This window comes from Anabrus simplex, chromosome 1 (genome assembly GCF_040414725.1).
Source record: "Anabrus simplex isolate iqAnaSimp1 chromosome 1, ASM4041472v1, whole genome shotgun sequence".
NCBI lineage: Eukaryota > Metazoa > Arthropoda > Insecta > Orthoptera > Tettigoniidae > Anabrus > Anabrus simplex.
In genome coordinates this window covers 548,734,991-548,748,067 of record NC_090265.1, presented here as the reverse complement: position 1 = coordinate 548,748,067, position 13,077 = coordinate 548,734,991, and the positions used below count along the sequence as shown (strand labels likewise).

Genomic DNA, 13,077 nt, shown 5'->3' with positions numbered 1-13,077 from the left:
GTGGGCCATTCGCCAACGCCGTGTCCCATTTATCGTTTGCTACGTGCGCAGCACAGCGGCGCATTTCACATCATGAGCATACCTCAGTGACGTCAGTCTACCCTGCAATTGGCATAAAGTTCTGACCACTCCTTCTTGGTGTTGCATTTGCTCTGTCAGTCAGTGTATAATTATGTTACTTTCTTCTGAACTTCATATGTAAGAAGAAACACTTCACTAAGCCAGTCCCCCAGAGGCGTAGCCATGGGGGGGGGTTAGACCCCCCATAGAAGTTTTACAAAAGAAAATAAACAGAAACTGACTATAAACAAGTGAAATTCGACTCAATGGGTTGGCTCTTTTGAACATTCACAGACATATGTAAAACCAACAGATCTCTTGAATCTGTTTTCTAAGAATCCTCGAAAGTTAGATTTTAGATTATAATTTGAACATACCATTCGCCGTAAAACTGTTGACCTTGATCATATTGTTCTCGTTATGTATTTTAATGTACAATTTTGTAGTGTATTGCAATGTGTTTATCAACATAATTCACTTGTACAGAAGGTCGTTCGGAATCTCTGCGGACGATGTTTGAAGAATAATTAGCTTATGAAAAGCCATGTCTCCACCAATGATCATTATCCATTGGAAAGCCAGCATTTCTAGCTATAGCCCGGCAACGTAATTTCCATTGCAATCCTCCCGACAGGTTTTCGGAGGCCATTCATAATGCGTAGACGTCTATTTCCTAAGGCCCTTTTTAGGAGTCCAAATGCACAGAAGCCTATGGGTGCCCATCAGGTGCCTTCATCGGATTGTGGATTGCACGGATGCCAGTTTCCATCTCCATTCTCTCTAGGAACAGACAAGTCGAACGAGAGGTGTGGCAGGATGCTTTATCTTGATGTACTGTCATTGCTCACTAATTTAAATGAAACAGAATTAAAATATTCATGAAATAAAATACTCAATCGTCGGACTATGTAGTCTTACTTAGTACTCACCTGATTACTTACACATACAATTGTTGATGGGCGCCAGCTACAAATAAATGTAACGATAATAGAATGATAATCTTGAATATCTCTAGGGTGTAGGTGTAGGACAGCATATAGGTTCTGGGAAAAGGACATTGCCGTTTGGTTTTCCAACTAAAATTTGAGGTTATCTGATCTACCATTGAAATAAGACGATTAACTGTATTTAGTACTGAACAAAATATATTGTTTAAATACAGAATTTAAATGGCGAGATTTGCTGCGATAATTTAAATGATAATATAACACTATGAAATGACAACTGAAGGAACCTCTAGGCATTAAATTTGAAATCCTATTTAAAAGTTGTGCAAGAAATTTATCCCTCACTGTTTCACTTAATAGTACCTTGAACACTTTTGAATGTTATTATGACGTATTCCTTTGAGTTAGTAACAGGTGCAGGTACCTCAAACCTAATATGGTGAAGTATGCTTTTAATTTCACAAACGAGATATAGCATGGCTTGATCATGCAGATCAGTATTGATTGATTGATTGAAAATATAATCACGCTTCACACTCAACTTTACAAGTAATTCAATGATAACTGTTAGTCTTCATTACGACTTAATATTCGGCTGTCACCGAACTGACACAAGAACTCGACCGAACGGACACTTCGAACATTATAATCCATCTGGTCACTGACGACTACGTATACCGTGTCACTGCTCTACCTCTAACTGACTCACTGACCAACTGTGGCCTCACTCTCCATATGACTACCCATCGACCAAGACTCAATCCAACTGACTACAACACTTCATCGTTCGAGGCTGTCCATCTAACTGACTCACTGTTCACCATCCGACCGCTATAGGACCCTCCTCCTTATATAGACACAAGTTGTCTTACACCCACGTCATAGTTAAAACAGTCCATGATATCACTCACACCCAGCTCCCAAGTGTTACAGATTGTGTTGAAATACCCTCAGGCAGATTAGGAACTCCGTAAATTATCTCGTACTTCTAAATGCATACAATGACAGAGCGATGACTCGACATTTACTGTGACAGTATTGCACCACGTAATGTAATGTCTTAAAGTTGTTTCACAAAATAAATCCATATCTTATATTAGGCAGCAAATCTCACTGCATTGAATAAAAAAAGGTAAAAGGCGACTGGACTTAATTCCAGAGGGGGAAAAACAGGCAAATCCACGACAAGCCACCAGCCGTACACCAGAAGTGGTGAGAAAAGCGAAGGCGCTTGTCTCTTGCATGCGCACACCGCACATTCACAAGCACCTTCATTATGTTCTTTCATCATATTGTAGCTATACCATCCCCCAACCGGTCGATCTTGGCTACGCTACTAACTTCTATAGTATCATGCTCGTAAATCCACTGTCGATTAACTAGGATAAAAATGAAATAATTATGTAAATAACTATTTGAATATTACACTAATAATACAAATCGCATGAGATACAGATTTAATTACTTCGCAATGAATAACGCACAGTCCAAGTGTACAGTCGTGCGCATGCGTGAGCATGTGATCGCTTACAACCAGTCAGTAACCAGAACCAAATCTTGGATTTCTGGTCTGTTGATAAATGTATATCGAAGGCCGGGCTAATGGTTGGGAACTCGTCGAAGGCAACGGTCGGCCGACACCAGAGGGGAGCTATACCCCTGTTGTCTAAAATACAGGGAGGACTCTATGCGGTTTGTTTAAAAGTAGGTCTTTGAACCTTGCCGTGCGGGTTGTCTGCCTCACAGGCGCTACACCCACTTTCAATTTAACCCTTGAACAACTTCCCTTACTCATATCGTATTTCTTCTGAACCATTTTCTGTACATTGTCGTTCTTCAGAATTCCTTAGTTCATATTTTCTCATCCGCCATATTTCAGATATTTGCTTCTAAGTTTCTGAAGCTATCCATGTCTCCGCCATGACACCTTCTACTCAGCTGTTCCTATTGGGTGCTGTGTACCTCTCACTCCCTTGGTACTCTATTGCTGAAAGTTATATCAATTTACTATTTAGTAAAAGTACTCCACCCTACTGAGATTCGAACTCCAGTGCTCAGCATCCATACTCTAGTGCGTTACCACAAGACCACACACCATGACCACAGACGGTTGCCTTTCAGATAGTGGGTAATGAAGTTCTAAACAGAAGGGAGCTAAAAAGATCAATTCACTGAAGTGTAAGCACCACGAATTTGATTTAGTAGGCGCAATGTAGTCCGCCTCTGTGGTGTAGTGGTTAGCCTGATTAGCTGCCACCCCCGGAGGCCCGGGTTCGATTGCTGGCTCTGCCACGAAATTTGAAAAGTGATACGAGGGATTGAACGAGATCCACTCAGCCTCGGGAGGTCAACTGAGTAAAGGGGGGTTCGATTCCCTCCTCAGCCATCCTCGAAGTAGTTTTCCGTGATTTCCCACTTCTCCTAACTTAAGGTCACGGCCGCTTCCTTCCCTTTTCTTTGCCTATACCTTCCAGTCTTCCCATCCCTCCACAAGGCACCTCTCCAGCATAGAAGATAGGCCGCCTGGGCGAGGTACTGGTCCTCTTCTGCAGCTGTATCTCCCCGACTCAATGTTTCAAGCTCCAGGACACTGCCCTTGAGGCGGTAGAAGTGGGATCCCTCGCTGAATCCGAGGGAAAAACTAACCCTAGAAGATAAACGGATTAAGAAAGAATGAAGGAAGAAATACTGTAATACTGTCGAAATGAATAAGATCGAGCTTCTGTGGTGTAATGGTTAGTATGATTAGCTTCATTAAAATTGATCTTCATTCTGTCCCGTATCAAGTTCACTACCTTATAAACTAATGCCACCTTATCTTCTTTCGCTGCTTCTTCAACTCCGTATATAAAAATATTTTTCCTCATTCGTTCCTGGATCCCATCGACTATTTCTCTCTTTAGTTTCGCCACCTCCCCCTCCAGCACCTGGACTTTCAATCGCATTTTCCCCATCTCCACCTCATTTCTCCCCACCTTTTCCTTCAACTCGTCCACCTCACTTTTAACGCACTGTCTCAAGTTCTTTAGCTCCTTGGAATGGTCACGTACCATCTCCTTCAGTTGGTCTATCTGACACGCCTCCTTCACCACTTCTTTTAGCGCCTCTATCTCTTCCCACCCTAGGGCACCAATTGGGCCTGGCCCTGGGTTTAACTCCACTCCACCTATTATGAGCAGTGCTGATAGCACCACTGTCACCAGCAGCCCTGCCATTACCCCTACTTCCTCACCCTTCATCCTCTTACTCAAGTCCGTTTTCTTCTTCCTCCTGCATTGCCAACTCCCAATCGTCACTCGATAGAGCTCTATCGCTATCCCCATACTTCAGCACACACTCAGCAATCCGTCCTCACTACTTACTCGATTGAGACTGTGTAGTATGATTAGCTGCCATCTCCGGGGGCCCGGGTTCGATTCCCGGCTCTGCCACGAAATTGGTAAAGTGGTACGAGGGCTGGAACGGGGTCCACTCAGCTTCGTGAAGTCAACAGAGTAAAGGGGGGTTCGATTCCCTCCTCAGCCATCCTGAAAGTGGTTTTCCGTGGTTTCCCACTTCTCCTCCAGGCAAATGCCGGGATGGTACCCAACTTAAGGCCACGGCCACTTCCTTCCCTTTCCTTGTCTATCCCTTCCAATCTTCCCATCCCCCACACGGCCCCTGTTCAGCATAGCATGTGAGGTCGCCTGGGCGAGTACTGGTCCTCCTCCACAGTTGTATACCCCGATCCATAGTCTGAAGCTCCAGGACACTGCCCTTGAGGCGGTAGAGGTGTGATCCCTCGCTGAGTCCGAGGGAAAAGCCAACCGTGGAGGGTAAACAGATTAAGAAAGAAAGAAAGAAAGAAAGAAAGAAAGAAAGAAAGAAAGAAAGAAAGAAAGAAAATAAAGTGTACTGCAATTTGCTTAATATTTTTATTCCAATTTTTATCTTAACATTCCCTCAAATATTAATTTATTTTGTACAACTGTAGTTGCGACGTGACTCAAACTTACGTCTACGAGGTTCGCAGACAAGTACGGAGACCACACGGGCACTACTCCGTTTCGCTGCGATGTAACTCCCTAGTATATATGCCTTGCATTGGAATCGGGGGATTCATCAATTTTTCAGAAGTTATTAGGTTGTGGACCTGGCATGTTGAAGTAAAATTTGTTCGCCTTTTAGTGTTCTATCACCTCCATTTTGTCCACAGCGGATTCTGTGAAACGACATCTGAACTCATTTTTTTCGAAAACGTATTGACTTAAAACCTTATACACGAGTTACTGTTGAATGTCTCCCCACAGGTACATTGAAGCTCGGTGAAATCGGTTGACCGCAGGGTCTGGCCTCTACTTGTTAGATATTATGTATGAGACACTTTTCATGTAACTGTTTGCGACTATGTTTACGAGTGCAAGAAAAGAGTGTGTAGAATCCTGCAAAGAATTCTTGCTGCCATTGCAGCATTAACAAGGCATTACACCATTTTCCCCGCAATAAAAGAATGCCCGAAAATCATTCAAAACATATCAATTATCACATTTTCCCGGTGATAAAAATATAAGAATGTTGTGATATAACAGTCCGTTCTTTCATTTTTTAAGCACACTCGCATACTTTTAAATTAAAGCTATAACAACATTTGTCTCGCATTCATCATAATAACGCTTTTGTTGCCTCTTACTTGACATGTTTACATCTTATCGGTCTCCGCTAACCATAACCTATAATAATGTCAACCATGTGTCTGTGTGATCATATACTATTTCAACACACCACTAGGAGCGCTTTATGTAAAGAAACTAAAGACGCTCACTGCCAATTGTGTTCAGAAATCTCACAGAAATGTGTTAATTTGTTTTTAACAATTGTTTCGTAACAAATGTTGGAAATAAGTTCCTGAAACAGCGTACTTTTAAGCGAAGTGTTAAATTAATAACAATTGTTAGTTAACATTTGTTAAGTGAAATTTAACATAGAGTTGAAGAAATCGGGCCTAAGTAAGTTATTTAAACAGAAATAGACATACATATTTATACATTTCTAAATATTTGTGTGCGATATGATAGAATCTGACGATGTTCCTTCAAGAATGAAACATTTCATTCTGTTTTAACCTGCATCCTGGACAATGTTTGGTAGTGACTTTGTGTGATGAACGTGATTGATATCTTCCTTTTTATTACGACTTCATGTTTCACTCGGGCAGGATTTCGTGAATATGTGTTCTTAATGTGAACATAGCGTCTTGACTCTGAAAAAATGGCCGCTAATATACTTCTCAGTACGAGTGAATGCACGTGTGTGCGTATCCATCTATTCCTTAGGTTGTGAATAAATTTGTGTAGGTATATTAACCTAAAACACAAACTGCGTAAGTTACTTTGTGCTCAGTTTTCCTTCATCCTTTTCCGTTCCCATTAATTTGGATGTTCGTGGCTGGGAACATTGCGTATGCAAGTTAAGTGTGACAATCTTGGTAAATATAGGTAATTTATTCGTTATGAAATAATTATCAGTCGCAGTTTTTATTAATTTGTATTCCACAACGCATTTCGGAGCTTATACTTTATCGTCGAGTAGTGAAATTGTGACATTTAAGTGTTTCTCTACTTAATACTCAGTCGTTTTCTAAGAATATTATACTACTTTATTGAAGACTAGGGGTTCTGTGCATTATGAATTTGTTGCATCTATGTTGAGTCAACTATAGGTGTGTGTCATCTCAGAAATATTCAGTTGCTGCTGAAGCTTACTTTTAAAATATTCATTTTCAATTTTATCATTGAGTAGGGCCTATGTGTTTCTAAAATGTTCAGTTTTATCCCGTTCTTATGTATCTGTAAAAGAGTGAGAGAATTTTGTATATTTAATGCTTAATGACCCATGTCAAGTAGATGTGCATCAGCTGCTGATTTTTCTTTTCTTTTCTTTCTTTCTTTCTTTCTTAATCTGTTTACCCTCCAGGGTTGGTTTTTACCTCGGACTCAGTTAGGGATCCCAACTCTACCGCCTCAAGGGCAGTGTCCTGGAGCGTGAGACTTTGGGTCGGGGGATACAACTGGGGTAGAGGACCAGAACATCGCCCAGGTGGCCTCACCTGCTATGCTAGACAGGAACATTGTGAGGGGGGACAGGATAGACAAGGAAGATGGAAGGTAGTGGGTGTGGCCTTAAGTTAGGTATTATACCGGCATTTGCCTGTAGGGGAAGTGGGAAACCACGGAAAACCACTTCGAGGATGGCTGAGGTGGGAATCGAACCCACGTCTACTCAGTTGACCTCCCGAGCCTGAGTGGACCCCGTTCCAGCCATCGTACTACTTTTCAAATTTCGTGGCAGAGTCGGGAATCCACAGAGGCAGACAACTGACTTTTCATGCTTATGTAAATACAATAAAACCATATTATTATTATTATTATTATTATTATTATTATTATTATTATTATTATTATTATTATTATTATTATTATTATATGAGCACTTTCAACATCGTAAGACTCAGGGGCCTAGCCAAGGGAGGATTACTGGGAGGTTAGAACCCCTCCCCTACCCCATGGACGTTTCACAAAGTAAAATGAACAGAATGACAATAAACAAGTGGAAGTATACTTCAGTGTATTGTCCGGCCCCGCGGTGTAGGAGGGAACTCGTCCGCCTGTCACCCGGCGGTTCAGGGGTTTTTAATTGTAAATGATTAATATCCCTGTCCTGGGGACTAGGTGTTTGTGTCGTCCTTAACGTTCCTTTCCCCACATTCAACACTTTACACTTCCGCAATTACACTTACACGCAGGTTCCTCTCATATGGTGAAAGTAGTGGCAAAAAATCTGCAGAGGTCGACGTCACGAACAAATATCATTAGAAAAAATAATCAGTACATTCACAGAGACATAACTGTAAAACCAACAGATCTTTTGAATCTATTTCTGAGAAGCCTCGAAAGTTGGATGTTAGATTGTAATGTTGTGCAATCTGAATCTCAACTTAATTTACTTGTATCAGTTTCCTTATACTGACATTCATGCATGCGCACACCACACACTCACAAGCATATAATAATTTTGTAACTCTAACACCGCCCCCCCCAATCCGCCGATCCTGGCTACGCTACTGCGGTCCCCTTTCATTACGCCAATAATAGCGTTAGCTACGTACCTCCCATTTACATCGGTTGTTTTCGTTCACCGAAACCCATATCTTATTGTCGATTGTCTTACTGTAGATCGTATATTCTTCTTAACACATCTTCATAACAAGAGGATATGTGTTTTTCCGTGCATTGATTCACTAGGAATTGGCTGACTGATGTACTGCTCTAAGAAGGATCTGAAGCGGGCATTATTCGCTTTTCTTTATAGGAATATTGGAGGTAAATATCATCGTGCAGATATCTTTACAAAATTCCGAAGTGTTATTCAACGAAGAAGCTCCCTCGAAAAGCACACACTGGCTGTTCTCCGCGGCGGAAAATGTTGTTAAACACCTTTGATGCTTATCGGTATCACAGTGTTGTTGCACATTAAATCGCTTCTGAGCCGATGCTGCATCAAACCACTCTGTGGACTGTTGACTCTAATAACAATAACAACAACCTTAACTTCACAGAGTTTACAGTATAAAATAACATCATCACTACTAAAAATCCGTTCCCCAAATTCTTGAACGAATTGCCTCAAAATCGCACTCTCTAAACACTTCCCTTTAGGCATGTTAAATCACACTGAAAATCTGAAAACCTGGTCTCAAACCAATGATAGTTGAAGGCTGGAGGGGAGTTTAGGTCAGTTGCCCTCGCTTTTCCAAGAAAAAACTTCCTAGCTGGGTGACCATTCAGGCAAGGGAGATCTTAAGACGTCCCAAGCCAATACGCCTTATTCAAAATAATGTCTTTCACTGTCAAGATTGAGTTTAGTAGGAATTTCCAATAAACCTTTTTGTCCATGTTTTACCGCTACCTGATGGACATAGACTAAAGCTGAGGAATATTCCTTCTACAGGAAAGCACAAACTACCTGTTACAGCAGTAATATACTGTATGACCGGGCGAGTTGGCCGTGCGGTTAGGGGCGCGCAGCTGTGAGCTCGCATCTGGGAGATGGTAGGTTCGAATTCCACTGTCGGCAGCCCTGGTTTTCCGTGGTTTTCCATTTTCACACTAGGCAAATGCTGGGGCTGTACTTTAATTAAGACCATGGCCGCTTCCTTCCCATTCCTAGGCCTTTCCTGCCCCATCGTCGGCGTAAGACCTGTGTCTGCAACGTAAAGCAAAATAAGAAAAAAAATACTGTATGAACGTTTGCCACCGAAACTCAGTGAACCGGTAGTGTACGATTCTACGAAAAATAACAGAAATATGATCAGTACCCAGAAATGTCCAAAATAATACTTTTAAGGCAAAATAAATACACTAATTTCCTCCAGAAGACTTACACATATATTTTTACACGGTTAGAAATCAAAATAAAGCCGTTAGAATAACTAAGAACAACAGAAATCCGCCCCTTCACTGCCACCTTGACATACCGTGTGATAGTTTGAAGTGTTAACATGGAGATAGGTTAAGTATTACTTTCTTTTTTGCCAGTGGTTGAACGTCGCACTAACACATCGAAGGTTTTCGGCGACGCGACGATGGGAAATGGTTAGGATTGGGAAGGAAGAGGCTGTGGCCTTAATGAAGGTACAGCCCTAACATTTTCCTGGTGTGAAAATGGGAAACCACGGGAAACCATCTTCAGGGCTGCCGATGGTGGGATTTGAACCCACCATCTCCTCAACGCAAGCTCACAGCTGCACGACCCTAACCGCGTGGGCAACTCACTCTGTTTAAGTATTACAAACAAGGGCGGTATTTGCGCTCATTTCCAGGGACACGTTTGCAAGAAGAAAACAGAAATGAAGGTTGGTACCATCACGTGGATTTGTGCAAGGCAACAATATAAGTGCCGCCTCTGTGGTGTAGTGGTTAGCGTGATTAGCTGCCACCCCCGGAGATCCGGGTTCGATTCCCGGCTCTGCCACGAAATTTGAAAAGTGGTCCGAGGGCTGGAACGGGGTCCACTCAGCCTCGGGAGGTCAACTGAGTAGAGGTGGGTTCGATTCCCACCTCAGCCATCCTGGAAGTGGTTTTCCGTGGTTTCCCACTTCTCCTCCAGGCGAATGCCGGGATGGTACCTAACTTAAGGCCACGGCCGCTTCCTTCCCTCTTCCTTGCCTATCCCTTCCAATCTTCCCATCCCTCCACAAGGCCCCTGTTCAGCATAGCAGGTGAGGCCGCCTGGGCGAGGTACTGGTCATACTCCCCAGTTGTATCCCCCGACCAAGAGTCTGAAGCTCCAGGACACTGCCCTTGAGGCGGTAGAGGTGGGATCCCTCGCTAAGTCCGAGGGAAAAACCAAACCTGGAGGGTAAACAGATGATGATGATGATGATGAACAATATAAGTGTCGTGTATTCAAAACATCAAACTAGAAAAAAGTGGTAGTGGCCCTTCAAGTGATCGCGATTGTGGAGTCCTGAACAAGGTTCAGTTAAAGGTGATGAAGCGGATATAACAGGAGAAGAAAGGGTTCGATAAGATGATACATCGGTTACCAAGGTTTACGGCGATACAATCTTCACGACAAAGATTACTGTAACTTCAGTGTTAAAAATTTATCAATAACACTGCCATGTGGTATCCTTCGGTAGTTCTTGGATGGGATGAATGAATCAGACCAGGCACTCTACGGGCACGTGACATCCTCTGTTGTCCTTTTCGCTGGTCTCTCCGTGAATTTTCTGGAAGGTGAAACTAGAACACTCGAATTCCGGCTGTATCCCGAAGTTACTGTAACACTATCATCAGGTATATAAAAGCAGGTTAGCCTCGAATAGTGTCACTTGAGTGTTGTGTGCTGAGTAGTCAGTTACGAGTCTTGAGCGGAGAGTACAGTGTGTGTGGAGCAGTCACGTTGAGTTGATTGTGCAAGTTATCGATCTCGTCTGGAGTTAAGCCACGTGTACAGTAGTCGTGCATTGTGACAGCCAGCGGAGGTACATTCGAGCCTGACTACTGTGGTCGTCTGACGAGAAGTCACGTCAATGCTCGGTAAGGGGTGCAAGGGGTTAGCATGGCTGCGGCGCATGCGCGTATCTCAAGTCTCAAGGCCTGACAATAAACATCTGTTTCGTCCGCGGTTACTCTTCCGAATTGAGGTTTTGTTGTGAAGTTTCAAAGTGGTTGTGCAATTGTGCTTTAGTTACACATTTACTATAAATACAGTACTACATAACGAACGGTGCCCTTCTGTGTGAAGTTCTTGTAGTGCGTGCGCAGCGAAGTGACAGTGAAAGCTAAAGCTTGACAGTAAAGATTACGGAGGATCGCCCATTCCAGCTAAAGACTGCCAGCCGAAGACCCATTGCGAGTATAAAGAGACTTTTGTCAATAGCCAGTAATTACTGAAGTATTGTCAATCATTGTGTGTGTGTGTGTGTGTGTGTGTGTGTGTGTGTGTGTGTGTGTCGATTCGGTCATCCTCGATTAAATATAATTCAATAAAGCAGCCAATGTTTTATTTGTAACAGTTGTGATGTCAGTAGACGGAGCAGACCCCGTGTGTGACAAATCATAGTAAACGGCGTGAATCAGCGGACTGGATACTCCAGGTATGAATGCCGTCGGGAACATTCCAGAAAATTTGTGTATGGTAACTGCATATCATACGGAAATGGACGGTCAGTTAAATGCGTTCTTCGAGATGATGATGAAGATGAAAGAAGGCTCAGCGGACTGGATACTCCAGGTATGAATGCCGTCGGGAGCATTCCAGAACATTTGTGTATGGTAACTGCATACCATACGGAAATGGACGGTCAGTTAAATGCGTTCTTCGAGATGATGATAAAGATAGAAGAAGGCTATAATATGATAGAGATGATGATAGAGAAGAGTGTGGAAGAAGGCTAGAAGAAGAGCAACTACACCGTGCTATCTTGGCCGTGTTTTCTTTGGGCCCCTTCACTAAAATCGCCACTGCTCGGCTCCCCTTGGTCTTAAAAGACTATTCCGTACTCGATAAAAATGTTTTATATAACGGCTTGGTGTGAAAATGGGGAATCACTTAAAACCGCTTTCAGGGCTGCCGACTGGGGGGCTCGAACCCATTATCTCCCGGATGCAAGCTCACAGCTGAGAGCCCCTAACCACACGGCCAACTCGCCCTATTGCAACATGTTGAGGCAGCGCCACACACGGAGCAACATGCTCGGCTCGTGTGGAGGCTTTTGGGTAGCTCTTCACGAACCTGCAACTTGCTAGCAACTTGGCAGCATGTTGACCAACCAGCCCGCACACAAGTGAACTTGGTGTAGCAATTTGTGTTGACGAGCATGTCGGCCAACAAGTTCGCTCGTGAGTGGCCTGCTTTACTTTGGGTGCAATATACTGTAGTTAAATATTTACAATATCCGCGGATAAGCATTCGCTGATGTGGGTGCGAATGAAGGAAGTGCGGATGCGGAGCCTATGCGGATAATATTTTGTGTATCCGCGCAGGACTGTACCTATAGTACACCTATCCCCCTGGTCCCCGCACCCATTGAACATACAGAAGCAAGCTGTGGGGGTGAGGCGAAGAGAGAGGGACGCAGAGTCTGGGCTGCAATATCTTTCTCCGATACCTTGCATTCAGAAATATGAGCGACGTTTTATCTCATTGCGTTCAAGTTTTGTAAATGGAACAATGTGCCAGATGCTTACAATATAATGTGCTTTAGATTTCCATCGTTCTCATTTAAGGTTAGGACCTCACGGATAGCCTTGGTAGCCCTCAGTATACACCACTGAGTGCCATTTTCTGATGAATGTACAGTATATAAATCCAAGTGCATATAGGTGCGATAAAATCAAAGCGATAACACGAAAATGATAAAATTGTGGCAATAGATAGCTGTTGATTGGTTGAAGTTCCTGGTATTCTTATACAGGTTTGTTATTGGAGCCATGAACTAACATGTGAGTATCAACAACTTACAAAATTTATATTTGATAAGCCTGTTACTGGACATACATATTTTTCATACTTTCGTGATTAAGAG

The 13,077-nt window shown here is 42.9% G+C and overlaps 2 protein-coding genes across 3 annotated transcripts in view; one reads left to right on the top strand and one right to left on the bottom strand.

The window, feature by feature from the left end:
* Window positions 1–13,077, bottom strand: part of LOC136857125 (uncharacterized) — a 341,551-nt gene that overhangs the window by 135,683 nt on the left and 192,791 nt on the right. The window contains exon 1 of one of the 2 annotated variants that reach the window (XM_067135531.2): window positions 8,152–8,233. The exons of the other annotated variant lie outside the window; for it this stretch is intronic. The gene's annotated coding sequence lies outside the window, so the exon portion shown is untranslated. Of the gene's footprint in view, window positions 1–8,151; window positions 8,234–13,077 lie in introns of those variants that run through there. 2 annotated transcript variants of the gene reach the window in all.
* Window positions 1–13,077, top strand: part of LOC136857123 (microtubule-associated protein 9) — a 275,941-nt gene that overhangs the window by 155,077 nt on the left and 107,787 nt on the right. The gene's annotated exons all lie outside the window — the stretch shown is intronic.